The following is a 16,453-nucleotide window of genomic DNA, read 5'->3' on the forward strand; positions in this document are numbered from 1 at the left end:
TGCTCCGGTGTCTGTTGCTGCTGCTGCTGCTGTGGTGTCTTCCTTACCTTCTCTCTCACTTTAGCACTCTCGTCTTGGTCATGCACCCTCTTCTCGGGTACAACAGTTAGCTTCTAAGGGTCTGTTAGGTTCTGTGTCCAAAGAAAATTTTGATTGTACTTCATGCCAGTTAGGAAAACAGCCAGCTTTACCTTTTAATAATAGTGATTCTATTTCTAATAGTATTTTTGAGTTAATTCATTCTGATGTTTGGGGACCTTCTCCTGTTGCTAGTATTGGTGGATCTCGATATTTTGTTGTATTCATCGATGATTATTCTCGTTACAGTTGGATATTTCCTATGAAATCTCGTTCTGAAATTTTGCCAATATATAGTAACTTTGCAAAAATGGTTGAAACTCAATTCTCCAAAAGAATCAAAATATTTCGTTCTGATAATGCTCTTGAATACACTCAATATGCTTTTCAAGCTCTATTACACTCCTATGGCACTGTACATCATCTAACTTGTCCAGGTACCTCTCAGCAAAATGGTCGAGCTGAACGTAAACTTCGTCATATTCTTGACACTGTTCGTACTCTTCTTCTTTCTGCCAAGGTTCCTCCTCCATTCTGGGGTGAAGCTGCTCTTCATGCTGTTCACACCATTAACCGCATTCCAAGCACTGTCATCCATAATCAAACTCCGTATGAGCACCTCTTTGGGTCACCCCCTGACTATCATCACCTTCGCTCTTTTGGATCTGCTTATTTCGTTCTTCTTCAGTCTCATGAGCACAACAAACTTGAGCCTCGATCTAGACTTTGCTGTTTCCTTGGTTATGGCGAAACACAAAAAGGGTATCGCTGTTATGATCCTGTCTCTCATCGCCTTCGTGTTTCTCGTAATGTTGTCTTCTGGGAACATCGCTTGTTTGTTGAGCTCTCTCATTTTCGTTCTTCTCTCACTACCTCATCTGTACTTGAAGTTTTTCCAGAGGAGTCTCATGTTCCTTCTCCAACTCCAATTGATCCTCCTTTAGACTTCTCTATACAAACACTCGATCCTTTTAATGTCTCTTCTGGACAGGTCGAAGATGAGCAGATTGATGACGAGTAGATTGATGACGAGCTACCCCAACTCGAGCCTGGGTCCCCCGCTTCTGCTCCGCTTGAAGATCCTCCACAAGACCTTCCACCTCCACAGGACATTCCACCTCGTCACTCAACCCGGGTAAGATCCATTCCTACACATTTACTTGATTACCATTGTTACACTGCACTTGCTACACTCCACGAGCCTCAAACCTATCGTGAGGCCTCCACTGACCCTTTATGGCAGATTGCAATGAAATAGGAAATTGATGCATTAACCAAAAACCATACTTGGGACTTAGTTCCTCTCCCTCCTAGACAGTCTGTGGTTGGTTGTAAGTGGATCTACAAGATTAAGACTCGCTCAGATGGGTCCATTGAGCGCTATAAGGCTCGCCTTGTTGCAAAAGGTTTTACACAAGAGTATGAGATTGATTATGAAGAGACCTTTGCACCAGTTGCTCGCATCTCATCTGTTCGTGCCCTCCTGGCTGTTGCTGTTGCTAGAAAATGGGATCTTTTTCAGATGGATGTTAAAAATGCATTCCTTAATGGGGACTTGAGTGAAGAAGTTTACATGCAACCTCCTCCAGGTCTCTCCATTGACTCCAACAAGGTTTGCCGCCTTCGCCGAGCATTGTATGGTCTTAAACAAGCTCCTCGAGCCTGGTTTGCAAAATTTAGCTCTACTATTTTTCGCTTGGGTTACACTGCCAGTCCTTATGATGCTGCCTTATTTCTTCGTCATACTGATAAAGGCACCATTCTACTTCTCCTCTATGTGGATGATATGATCATAACTGGTGATGACCTTAGTGGCATACAAGAACTCAAGGATTTTCTTAGTCAGCAGTTTGAGATGAAAGATCTTGGACATTTTAGCTATTTCTTGGGGCTTGAAATCACTCGTTCCTCAGATGGTCTTTATATTACTCAAGCCAAGTATGCTTCTGATCTTTTGTCTCGTGCTGGACTCACTGACAGCAAGACTGTTGACACCCCAGTTGAGCTTAATGCGCATCTGACTCCCTCGGGGGGGAAACCATTGTCTAATCCTTCTCTTTACAGACGATTAGTTGGCAGCCTAGTTTATCTCACAGTTACTCGTCCAGACATTTCTTATGTTGTTCATCAGGTCAGCCAGTATTTGTCTGCTCCATGGTCGACTCACTATGCTGCTGTTCTGCGCATTCTTCGTTACTTGAAGGGAACTCTCTTCCATGGCCTTTTCTACTCAGCTCAATCTCCTCTTGTACTTCGTGCATTCTCTGATGCTGATTGGGCAGGAGATCCCACAGATCGTAGGTCCACCACTGGCTATTGTTTTCTACTTGGCTCTTCCTTAATTTCTTGGCGAAGTAAGAAACAAACCTTTGTGGCCCGCTCCAGTACTGAAGCAGAATATCGTGCTCTTGCTGATACCACATTTGAGCTTCTTTGGTTACGATGGCTTCTTACAGACTTAGGTGTGTCTACATCCTTTGCTACACCTCTTTATTGTGATAATCAGAGTGCCATTCACATTGCTCATAATGATGTCTTCCATGAACGGACTAAGCATATTGAGATTGATTGTCATTTTATCCGTTATCATCTTGTTCATGGTGCTCTCAAGCTCTTCTCCGTCTCCTCCAAAGATCAACTTGCAGACATCTTCACCAAGTCCCATCCTAAGGGACGCTTTCGTGATTTGGTTGACAACCTCAAGTTGGTCTCACATCCACCTTGAGTTTGAGGGGGGCTGTTAACGTACACTCATATGTGGGCTTGACCCATCTAGATCACTTACTTGTAGAGCACACATTGTACTACTTGTACTGCACTCATATTTACTTGTACAACACTCATATGCCTCCTATATAAAGGCACTCATGTATATTATTTTACTTGAGAAATACAATACTATTCAATTCAGTATTTCTAACATAGATGATGAGCCAACAAGAATTAAACCCGGTTTGTGCAAGAAAGTTTGTCCTCGGACTGTTCTGAGGAGCTCTGTTCTAATATATATTGGATGACAATGGTTACAAGAGTTGTTGAGATTGTTACAGTGCTTTCTCTTCTCATTTTTTCATTCCCTTTTCATGAAGGGTCTCTTCCATTATATAGTTCCTTTTAGATGATTTTAATCCTACACTTGTTGATCCTTTGAGCCACCACTTGAGTGCTTGTCCCATCAGACACCTTTTCTGGCTTTCTGTGAGTTGTGGTTGCTGAGGTAGCACTGTTCAGGGGTCTTTTCTGCATAAATGCGGTCAGAAAGTTAGCTGCAGGGCATTCAATGCGGTGTAGCAGCTTTCCCTTAGATATTTTGAGTCCTTATCCCTCTTGTATGTTCATGATACTCGTCTCTATCATTAGAACTTCTTGAAAGGTCACTTTGATCATTAGGATCTATATCTAATCTGCGATTAGTTTATCCAAGGAGATATTCCTCCTCGGACTCGGACTACTCACGATCTCGGCCAAAACCCCATGCTCTCGGCCGAAGCCCCAGACCCCACACTCCATTTGAAACAATGACATGAATAATTTAGATTTTGAATTACAAAAGTCTCAAAAAAAAAAAAAACTGTTTTTAGTCAATATTTTATGATGAGCATAAAAGGTTGGCATGCTTTGTCAAACGTGCGCAACATATTCTTGAAGCAAATGCACATAAAAATTTGGATGCTGAAGTTTTTCCGCCTACTTAGTTTCGCTGTATACGATAGGAACAGGTTATACGTGATACATATATATTTTTGAAGCTAATAGTAATGCGATGGCCTTTCTGAGCTTCAAGTGATTTATTAAGGTTGCGAAATTCTTAGTTCAAATTTCAAAAGCGAATTGACTAATTCTTAGATCAATCTAGCATGACAGAATTATTGAAGTGTCAGAAATTAATTGGTCTCAAATTCATTTCATCTGACAATGTAACCATGAGTTCAAGACAATATTTTTGACTGTTAGTAAAATAGTAGCAAAAATAAGCTGAATAGTAGAATAATTTTCATTTATAATTTGTATTCAAATAGAGGCTTAGCCTTGTATCATATATAGCTAGTACTTATAGATTACCAAATTCCTTAAGTAATGTTTTCCTATATTTGTTGGGGCTAGAAAGAATAGGAGCTTATTTTAACTCTTATTCTATAGTAATGACTGAGAATTAGTCAAGAAGACAATTATTTACAATGCACATGTCGAATGAAGCATGTAACACATTGTGAATCGTACTTAATTCACTTTCAAATGGAATTATTAAGCCCATGACCACACTTTCGTCGCAACATCAGTTTGGTTCCCCCCTTTTTCAAAGAGAGAGAGTACATGAAAATGTGGGAAATTGATCACAATTTCAAATCTATATTTTTGTCTGACTCTGGCTATGTTATAATCTGCATGTGCTGGTTTGTAAATTTTCCATCGGTGATGTTTGCATCGATGTACGTTGTTGGTTTTGTTTTCTGTCTTTGTATAACGATGACGTCGATGAGGGACCACCAACAGGAATACTGGATGGAAGTTACTTCGACATGAACTGATGTTTGAGGTAACGTAGCTTTGCCAAGACTTTTAATCTCAACCTCACTTACCAGTCCCATTAGGCTCTACATAATTTTAGTCTAATTTGGACATTTTTCTTACTTTAGTTCATCTACTACTCACAAATAACTACATGAATTTCAACACTCCATCTCTGTCACATTCAACTCAGTCTTCAGCAATCCCGTGAGTTCCGCCACCACAATTGCCAAACTAGACACCCCACGAGCTCCACCACCTCTCCTAGCTCCCCCTCATCATTGATTTTCGCACTAAAAAAGCTGCGACAAGACTGCAATTCTTTGTCCAATTTGGAACAACAATAACAATTGCCTGTTGGGGTTTCATCGTGGGATCTACAAAGTCGATACATTCGATTTGGTCAGAGAGAGAGAGAGAGAGAGAGAGAGAGTTTCTGTGCAAAGAACTCCAAAGTCAAACACTGGACAATTCACATAAAATCAATTGAGAGAGAGAGAGATTTATTTTTTTTATTTTTAAATTTTTTGATGCACAGTAATTCAATAACGGTATTAAGTTATTATTTATTTGTTATTTTGGAATGTTAAACACTTGAGCCTGGTGCATGCCGGTTTTAGAGGTATTTATTTATTTTTGGGCAAACAACATATTTAATCCTTATCTTTTATATTATTTTTCAATTTGGTCCATAATATTTCAATTGTGTCAATTTAGTACATAACTTTTAGTGTCATGTTAATTTAGCCTCTACCGTTATATATTAGATTAAAAATGCTAATATGACAAATGATCAAAATAAAATTTTAATTTATTGTCACATCAACGAAATCTAATTTTTTATTTTGATCATTAAACATGTTATCAATTTTCATTCAAAAGATAACAACAGAGACAAAATTGACACAGTATTGAAATGCTAAAGACCAAATGGATACAATTGAAAGGTATGGATAAAATTGAAATATGGTGTCTAGGGACCGAATACATCATTTACCTTTTTTTTTTTTTTTTTTACCGAATTGCTAATTTGACTGGCTTGATGTGGATGCTCTTAGAATCCAATGCTTACATTGATAATCTCCAAATATCTATCAATAAAATTTTGCCAACCTCATGGCTATATAGAAGCTTAGTTAACATTTATGGTATTTCGGGAATTCAGCTTACATTGCTGCATGTAACACATTCTAAGGAGTACGGAGTACCTATTCACCCATGAAATCATTACTTTATCAAAGCCCTTTTCGTTGCAACTTCAGATTGCGCCCTAGTTTTTTATATTATTATGTTTACCGAACATATGACAGGTCCACCTTCAAGGTTGTAATCATTGTATAAATAATGAACATTTTTCAACTCAAAATTTTTGTATAAATGTGCTACTTAGAGCTAGGGAATTACTTGATCTCAAAATTTTTATTTACAGAGATGGTGAGAGTTCCCTTCTATGATAAATGATAGGGGTATTTTTGGCAAAAATAAATTGACCTATAGGCTAAAGGCAAGAAGAGCGGACGACCTTTGTAGGGTCGTCGGCTTCACAAAAAGATGACGGAGGATCTTTGATAAACCGACGACGCTTTCAAGACGTGATGCCACCAAAGCCGACGGATATGTCACATACTGATGGGAATAATTGAAGTGGCAGTTGACCATAAGACCGACAAGATAGAGAAGCAGAAGGGACCCACGTGGCCATACGTGGTCCCTACCAAGACCTTATCACGCTCACATGTCTTTTTTACATGGAAAGACACCCTAGAATCACGGAAATCCTAATACCAAAAACCCTCCACAAGGGAAGATCCCTACTCCTAAGAGATACTTGATTTACTACTCACCACTATATAAGTACCAGACCTCTTCTTTCCTCAGGTACATAGAAAATCTCTTACTCTCTCGCTATAGAGTTTTTGGAGATTTCTTATTCACTAACTTGATCTTCGAAGGGTTCTTGGCCGGTACCACACCGGTGCATTTTGTTTGGCCAATTTGTTCTTATTTCACAAGTATCCATTGAAGCGCTTTGGAGCCCACAACTCACTGACGATTTCGGCACATCATCAATAAAAATGAACTAAAGAAAGGTGCATGGAGTGTAGAAAAAGATAATAAATTAAGAGCTTATATTTAGAGATTTGGCCATTGGAACTGGCGGGAACTTCCCAAATTTGCGGGTATTTAAGAAACTATTATTTTGAAGCAGATAGTAATCAATCCAAGCACATTTGTATTTTTTCTACATAAGAAAAGAGAGAAAACACTATATTTGTATCATTAGTGGTCATCATGTTTACTGTCTCATGAAATGTTTAACTAATTAAGGCTGTCTAATTCCTCAGCTTCTCTCAAATTACTAAAAAATGAACATAGTGATTAAGCACTTCTAGTTTTAATTTTATGACAGAGAAGCCTATTCTATGAACATTTTCCTTGACTTTTATTGTTCATTTTATTAGGCCAAAAATTTATTGATACCTTTGGCAAATTAATTAATTAAGTATCCAAGTTAATTAATTAAGTCAATTTAACATGCAATAAGCGTGGTAGCACAAACAAATCACCAACTAAGTTAAATGCAGCGGAAAATAAGTTTGACACAGGTGATTCGTTTACGAATGAGGAAAACTACCGAGGCAAAACCCCACTAGGTGAATTTAAGGTCACCACTCCCTAGAATCCACTATTATCAAAATAAGTAGTTACAAGTAAAAGGAATCCCAGTTCCTAATACCAACCTACAGTTGAACTCTTACCCCAATATCCAATTGGAATTGTATTCTAGCGGTAATTTCTCATTTCAATGCACGAATCCCAGTACGTGATTAACCAATGATGCACGGATCCTAGTACGTGACTAACACACCAACTTGAGGAAAATGTTGGCTGCAAAGTTCTTTAGTTCATCAACATAAAGATCAAGAAACTCCTTGGTCACAAAACCCTTGGTGCAAAGACGCAGTAGTTTCTACGGTGAGAATGATGAACTAGGACAATTTCTATCTCCGGTTACAATGTGCATGTAGGGATACAACAAAACATTTTGCAACACTTTTTGATGGCCCTTAAAATAATTCTTATATATGTCTAGGGTTGTGAGATAAGGAACCCTATACAAATACATTTGGATATGCGTGTAATCAGATCTGAAAATTCTGATTTCGTAATTCTCGACAGATACAGCTGCTGTCAAGCTGCTGTCGAGCTTCATATTAAATCTCGATAGATAGGCTTCTGTCGAGCTTTAATGAATATCAATTCTTCACTTGTTTTTTGAACAGACTTGCATGACTTTAACACTTGACTCGAACAACATGTTTCTTGAAGTCTTAAACTATTCTAAATCTACCTAATTACAAGTGAAGTGCGTTTTGTCAAAGGATTAGCCAATTACATCAATAATGTCCCTAACACATTTTTATGCATGATTCGACTTTATCAACTATCATTGTAATCCATTTTCTGTAATACATTTCTTTCCTGGGAAAATCCAAATATATAAAAAAAAGAATTTTTAAATGTAATCTTGTGGTATTGCATTTCATGCTAATCAACCTTTTCGGTTATACATTGGTTTACAGGTTTATCAAGGTATGGGAAGAGTTGTAGACTGCGATGGATGAATCACCTCCGGCCAGATCTAAAACGAGGAAACTACCCAGAAGAAGAAGAGCTTATGATCATCAAATTGCATGGAAAACTAGGAAATAAGTACAAACTTAAAACTTTCAAATTCTTCGACAAGAATTTGGGAAGACTTTGTAGATGTAGATAAGTTTATATACAAAATCTCCCCTTCTTTCCATGCGCTTTTGCTTGTTTACATGTTTTCATACTTGATAACAAATATTTATGAACCTACTTCACGCATGCTAGTAATTTTGAAGAATTTAGCATAAACATGTAGGCATGGTGAAACTCATAAGCATCTTATATTTGCATTAAATTTGTCTGTAAGTAACAGAGATATGTGACCATAATTAGTCAGCTTTTCTTTGAAATGATTCAAAATTAATTTTTCAATGAACTTATATATAAACCCTTGTATTTGAGTTAGATTTAATGTATATACTGTTGTTCCAGTTTTGCTAAGAGGTGTTGTTACTTGATCTTTGCACTCTATTCACTTGATGCAATTCAAGCTTCTCATTCATAAAAAAAAAAACTCCATATAAACCCCTTGTATTTTTCTTTGTAGATGGTCTATGATTAGGGATGGCAATTTAGATCCGACTCGCGGATACCCGGCCCAGCCCGACCCTAATGGGCTGGGTTCTACCCAGTTCGATAAAGAATAGGGTCGGGTATGGGTTTAAAAAAAAAAAAACCCCCGAAGCGGGTTCAGGTTGGGTCTGGGTTTTATCAAAAAAACCTGGACCCGACCCGGTATGTTAAATTACTAAAACACCCCCTTATATATATATATCATCTGATTTTGTAACCCTAAGTGACTAAGTTTCTACTCTCTACTCACTCTACACAGCCCAGCCGCCCCTCTCACTACACACTCAGCCCTCTCGCCTCAGCCCCTCATGAGTCACACCTTAGCCGGTCAGCCCCTCACAGGCCACACCACGCCTCATCACTCCCCCTCACCTTGCCTCATCACTCCTTCTCACCTCGCCTCACACAGTCAGCCCCTCACGCCTCAGCACGCCCTCACCTCGCCTCATCACGCCTCAGTCAGCCCCTCACAGCTCATCACGCCCTTTCGCCCCTCGCCTCATCACGCCCTCTCAGCCCCTCAGCAAACAGCCACGCCTCACGCCTCAACATTGTAAGCTAATTATTTTCCTGTTTTTATTTTTTATTTTAATTTTGGGTGCATGAACGCAACTTAAGTGTTATCTGTGTTATTGTTGGATTCTTATTTCAATTATATATGTGTACGTTTTTGGGCAATTCTATGTGGGTTATGAGCTTATAGTGAATCTGTATAAATGGGTTTCAGAGTTTAAATGTGAATTTCATGATATTGTTTACATAGTTGGGGTTTGGAATTTCCATGTTGGGTTTTGGTAATTTTGAATTTTGGGGTTAAACAGTTTGTTGAATTTGAAATATGGGGCATGTGGGTTTTGGGTAATTCTTGTTGAATTGAGTTTTTAATGAATTTGTGTAATGGGTCTAGTTTTTGGGAAGGTGGAGGGGTTTTTTGAATTTATGTTATATTCTTGTTGAGTTGTGACTTGTCAATTTCCAGTGAATTTGTGTAATGGGTTTTGAGTTAAAATTTGATCTTTGATGTGTTTATGTGGTTGGGGATTTGGAAATGTGGAGAGATTTTGAAATTTGCATGTTGGGTTTTGATAGTCTTGAATTTTGGTTTAGAAAATAAGTTGGGATATTGAATTTGGATTATGGGATACGTGATTAATTGGATATATTTGTGAGTTATGAGTTTCCAGTGTTAGAGTGGAGTATCTGGAGGTTTCTTTATTTTTGAAATTTATGTAAGGGGTAATGTGGGTTTCATGTTTGGTGATGTGTATTGGTGGCACAAAGTATCATACTAGTGTTAAATAATGGAAGAAATTGTTTATTGATTTTGTGTTTGTTGAGAATGCAGAGCCTAAAACGGAGATGGAAAACACAAGCAAATCTAGTTCTTCCTCGCCGAGCGGCTCTACCTTGAGAAACAAATCTAGTTCTTCCTCGCCAAGCGGCTCTCCCTTGAGAACCGAACGTTTTCCCTTGCCAGCTATGCGGCCTCCTTCACCATTTTCACGTTCACCCTTGCCATTGTCGCCTGGCAGCTCACCCTCAGGATCACCATCACCTTAATGCCCATTAAACAATGAGTAAGTGTTTGGAATTTGTAGTTAATCATGTTTAATTATGTTTGGGTTGATAGAATTTGTGAATTTGTGTAATTATGAATTTGTGCGTATTAATCAATGAGTATGTGTAATAATAAATTTAAGTATATTTGTTGTGATTCTAACTCCTAAACTTTTGAACCAATTAGGAGTCCAAAATCCCCAACGGTGGACTTAGGAGAAGACTTAGAGGCAGAGGAACAAGAAGGGGCAGAGGGAGAGGGAGAGGGAGCGCGAGAGCAAGAGCCTACAAATGAGGACTTGGAGTTGGATACAAGTAGAAAAAGAAAGACTACCTCAGATGTTTGGGATCATTTTACAAGGAAGAAAGTTGATGGAAAAATTAAAGCCCAATGCCATCATTGTAGCAAACTTTACTTGGGTGATTCTAGCCAAGGTACAACCCATTTACGTAATCATTTAGCAAGATGTCCATGGTTGAAGTTTAAAGATATAAGGGATATGCGACAACAAGTGTTAGTTAAACAACAAAATAAGATGGATGGAACTATGAGTTTAAATGCTTACCAATTTGATCAAGGCAAAGTGAGGAATAATCTTGCTCGTATGGTCATCCTATATGAATACCCCCTTTTAATAGTTGACCACATTGGGTTTAGAGAATTTGTGGTTTCTCTTCAACCTTTGTTTAAACTTGTCACAAGAAATACTTTGAAGAGTGACATTCTTAAAATCTATGATAATGAGAATGAGAAAGCTTTGAAGATGATGGACAAGAATGGAAGTAGGATGGCAATTACAACTGATATGTGGACTTCAAGTAACAAAAAGAGAGGGTTTATGGTCATTACCGCTCATTTTATTGATCATACTTGGATGTTGCAAAGCCGGGTTTTAAGGTAATTTTTTTATCTATAAATTGAATGTTAAAGACTTTACATTTAGAATGTTTATTGGGTTATGTTATAATTATTCCCATTATTTTTTTAGGTTTGTTTATGTTCCTTCTCCACACACAAAAGATGTCCTTGCTGATGTCCTTGTTGATTGTTTTTTAGAGTGGAATATTGATAGGAAGTTGTCCACAATAACCATTGATAATTGTAGTACTAATGATGCTATGATAAGACTTCTCTTGAATAAGCTTGATACTAGTTCTCTTATGTTGGGTGGGTCTATGTTGCATATGAGGTGTGCTGCACATATTTTGAATTTAATTGTTCAAGATGGGTTGTTTCTTATTGGTGATGGTATTGAAAGGATTCGTGATAGTGTGATTTATTGGACTGGATTACCCAAAAGGAGGCAAAAATTTGAAGAAAATGCACGTCAATTGTGTGTTCAATGCACCAAAGAGTTAGTCTTAGATTGTAAAACTCGTTGGAATTCAACTTACTTAATGCTTTCTACTGCATTGATTTATAAAGATGTTTTCCCGCGTTTGGCTAAACGTGAAACATCTTATTCTTCTTTGCCATATGATCATGATTGAGAGTTAGCCAAAGATATTTGTGGGAAGTTGGAGTTGTTTCATAGTGTGACTGAGTTTTTTTCTGGTCGTAAGTACCCCACAACTAATATGTATTTTACTTTGGTGTGTGAGTTGAAAATTGCATTGAATGAATGGAGTTTGTTTTCAAATGAGATGATAGCTACAATGGCAGAAAGCATGCTTGCTAAATTTAATTCTTATTGGGCTATTGTTAGTGTTGTTATGACTATTGCTGCTATCTTAGATCCAAGATATAAGATGAAGTTATTGGAGTTTTATTATCCTAACATTTGTGGTGATAATTCTAATTTAGAGATTGAAAAAATAAAGAATCTTTGTTATGATTTGCTTGATGAGTATGAAGATCTAGATGAGTCCCCTGTAAATAATGAAGGAAGTTCTCATATTCCTACAAGTAGTGCTTCAAGCCCTGCGGCTCAAATGAAGTTTAGGTTGAGTGGGTCAATGTCATTTTATGATTTGTTTGTGAACAATAGTTCAAAGAAACATGGGAGTGCTAGAATGGAATTTGATTATTTCATTGATGAGGGAGTGTTGAAGAGAAGTGAAGATTTTGATATTTTGGGATGGTGGAAAAGTAATGGTCTCAAGTATCCTACTTTACAAAGGATTGCAAGAGATATTTTAGCCATTCTTGTCACAACTGTTGCTTCAGAATCTGCCTTTAGCATTAGTGGGAGGCTTTTAAGTCCACACCGTAGTAGGCTACATCCCAAGACTATAGAGGCAATGATGTGTGCTCAGAATTGGTTATGGAGTGAAATCAATGGTTAGTAATTGTTTAATTTCTATTTATAAAATCAAAATTGTATTTTTATATTTGCTTGTTACAAATTGATGAAGTTTATTCCATTTTTTAATTCATTGTTGTTGTAGGTTCTTCAACTATGTCTGGTGATTGTGATCTTCAAGCAATTCTTGATGATGGGGAGCCTAATGAAGAGGATGGGAGTTGTGTCACAGTTGTGGATGATTAAACATTTTGTAAAAATTTAGTAGCCCTTTTAATTTCTTAGACTTGTTAGATTAATTTGTTGGTTAATGGAGGATAAGACATTTTGTAATTTCTTAGACTTGTGAGATTTATTTTGTAGCTTTTTAAGTAATTTATTGATTTAAAATCTTAGTTGTGATTTATTGATTTGGTTGCCATATAATGTGGCCTAAATGCCATATAACAGGGCAAATTTTGGCTGCCATATAAATGGAGGTAAATGATTTGGCTGCCATATAATAGGGCAAATTTTGGCATTTGGGCCACGTTAAATGGCTTGAATGGGCTTGAATTTAGGAAAAAAAAATTAATGGGCTTCAAAATTTTTTTTTTTGGTAGGGCCAAATTTCGGCCCAAGAAGTTAAACGAGGCCCGGCGGGGCGGGTCTGGGCCCCGGGAAAAAAAACCCGATTAATAATCGGGCTGAGTCTGGGTTTCGGGTCTTGGCCCGCGGGTCGGGCCCGGGTATGCAAAAACCCGGCCCGAACCCGACCCGTTGCCATTCCTATCTATGATTGCGGCAAGCTTGACAAGAAGAACAGATAATGATATAAAAAACCATTGGCATGCTCACCTGAGGAAGTGCACCAAGAATAATACTACAATATCCAAGATGAAAACTCTGTCCAATGAAGCTTACCAACATGATGCTGATATAGCTAGGAAAATGGAAAGTGGAAACTGACAGTTCTATAAGCAGTTCTCCTTCTTACCAAGTTATGGAAAGCTCCCAATTACCCCTAGAAACGTCTTCCAGAGAATTCTCCTCCTTGACTTTTGATAATGCTCCTTTTTTTGACATAAACTGGGTTGCAGAAGACGATCTTTGCTACATTAGAAACACTTGAACAATCATTTATTGACTTTTGGATTGAGCCCTTTATAATGGACACTACCTATACATCCAGAATAACTTTTGAGTATCCTTGGCAGAGGGAGGATTTAGTACATCTCAATCATGCAATAGTGAATGCATAGATTCCATCTACAAGGCTATGCAAGAAGTCAAGAACTACCAGGGAATTAATGAAGATCCATATTTGCTGAACTAGTGTGTTGGCACATTTTCATATTAACTGAATAAATGAAATATTTATCAGTGTGTGTTTCACAAAGATTAAAAGTGAACTTTTTGCTTAAATTATCTACTATTTACAAGTTCCACGTTATTTTTTGTTTTGAAAATAAACTAAATCTTAGTTTTTTTCTCTCATATTTATTGAATAAATAAATAAAAAATTTATGAGAAAATGAGAATTTTCATGAGGTATCATGTCAAGAAAATTGGTTCCTACATTAACAAAGAGTGAATTTACATTAAGTTATAATTGATGATGTTATTAGCTTAAGTACATGACCCATGAAATAGGCACAATCCACACAAGGGGAGGTGAAACGTTGGAGTTTCCAATCTAATTCCATTTTCCCTTGTAATTTCAAATTGGTTTTTTTTTTTTTGGTATTTCTATCGACAAGATATGATAATTGTACTGTCTCAAATTCGTTTTGTTTGGGTGGAAAATAGTTTCCTTGAAAACACATTGTTTGTGGAAAATGTTTTCCAAAAATAAAGTGACTAATTTTCATGTGTATTGTTACAACTTTGAATATGATCTTGAAAAACTTTTATATATACATTTAATATGCTTAAAAATTTATTAATATCTCATATAGACACAATACTTAGTATAGGTGGGAGTACAATTTGTAGTGTCTTCAAAGATAATGGCAGTGGTGGTCGTGGTGAAGGTGGTAGTGGTAATGGTGTTAGGAGCATGAAGAAATGAATGGAGGGAGGATGTAAGGAAATTGTAGAAAATTTCTCCCAATTCTCAAAAGTAGAAAATGTTTTTCACCATTTTGGGTTATTAGGAAAACATTTTTCAAAAATCCAATTTAGACCCCAAATTATTTATGCAATAGATTAGTTGATATTAGTTGAACAATTTATGTGTATTCTAGTTATAGTTATTCAACCACAGTAATCATTCACCAAATCTAAAGAAATAATAGTAAAAGCAATATAATTTTTTCCCTGTTGAAACAAAATACACTACCATTAGAAGTTGTTGTACTCAACTTCTTGAGATGAAAATTTTTGCTCCAAGACTAGCATTACTCAAGGCACCATGATTGATTTTAACAAATATAAGTGCTATTAACATCTCCAAGAAGTTAGGAATCCTATCAAACATTCTTGCTGATAAGGGTAATTTTGAAAAGATATCAGACTCGTTTACATAAGATAGGACTGTCGGGCTCAATGAACGTGTCCGCCATACTATACTTTCAATGAAGAAGATGACGTCCTTGTAAAGCCAATGTCTATGCACTCGAAGTCGACAACTTCGATCTTGACTTGACAACTCCACCTCCAAGAAAATGATATTTGGGACCTGACGATTAGAATGCCCAGGCAGGATGGGAAGCTGAAGAGAGGAAGCTGACGGGGATAAAGAAGCCCTTGACAGACCCAAAATGGCTTTGCTTGGCCTCCACGCATGAGTATATAAGGAAACATCTTGTGCTCTACGACTAACTCTAATCGAGGGAATCCCTATAAGGAAAGGATCTCGCAAGATACTCACATTAATGAAGATCTTCCTTACAACGAAAAGCCCTCTATGCCAAGATACGAATGTCAAGCCTACCTACTATAAAAACCCCAAAACCCTTGCAAACCAAGGTACGCATAATTCCCACCGCTTTGGCACTCTAGAGTTGTGAAATTTTCTTAACTTGACATTTGGAGGTTATTTGGCCAATACCACACCGGTACTCTTCATAGGGTCTTCTTCTTCTCTTTGTATTGTGTAAGTCTTGCTTGGAGCATATGAGGACTGTGTAGCTTATTGACAATTTTCAACATCATCACTTGCACTATTTGTTAAGGATCTTTTTGTATAAAAGTAGGTCTTGTCTCTTAAGTACATTCATACTAAACACTAACTTGCTAATATTTTCACTAAACCACTCACTTGCCTTTGTTTTGAGTTTCTTCAACAGAATATATAAGTTTCCATGTCACCCCATTAGTCAATTGGTTTTTCTCCTAGGCTACACCATTATGTTCATCATTCATTCTGGGAGTTAATTTCACATTGTGTTTAAGGGGGTGTTAGAGATAATATTATTATAGTTATTGATTAATGGCCCAAGTGGCCCAATTTAGTGTAAAATCTATCTAGGGCTAACCCTAGACTCTAGTACTCCAATATAAACCCTATTAGGAATGTTGTAATCTACAATTCATCATAATATAACAATATAGCTGCTAGGGCTTTACACCGTGAGCATAGTTGCCGAACCATCTAAACCTATCTCCTTTCTCTTTCTCCTCTCTTCTGCTTCCACATCTCTCTCTTTGATTTTAACACTATCAATCATCAAATACACTATGCGAGTGATGTCCTTAGTCACAATGATAGACCTATTTGTCACCTATATGAGCGATGCACTCAGATTCAAGTTGTCCTTTGTCAGCTCAAATGGTAGTGGATGAATTTAAGGATATTTTGAAGGAATTTGGTACTAGCATGGCCATTAATGTAGGGGCAGAAAGAGATGGTGGCTTTA

At 37.3% G+C, this 16,453-nt stretch overlaps 2 pseudogenes; both read left to right on the forward strand.

Annotated features, from left to right (window-relative positions):
- The first annotated feature begins 5,964 nt into the window (after nucleotides 1–5,964).
- Nucleotides 5,965–13,929, forward strand: LOC142639178 (transcription factor MYB15-like; annotated as a pseudogene).
- LOC142638290 (zinc finger BED domain-containing protein RICESLEEPER 2-like) lies at nucleotides 10,174–12,860 on the forward strand (annotated as a pseudogene).
- Nucleotides 13,930–16,453: the final 2,524 nt, after the last annotated feature.

The sequence above is a fragment of the Castanea sativa genome, chromosome 6 (assembly GCF_040712315.1).
Source record: "Castanea sativa cultivar Marrone di Chiusa Pesio chromosome 6, ASM4071231v1".
NCBI classification, from domain to species: domain Eukaryota; kingdom Viridiplantae; phylum Streptophyta; class Magnoliopsida; order Fagales; family Fagaceae; genus Castanea; species Castanea sativa.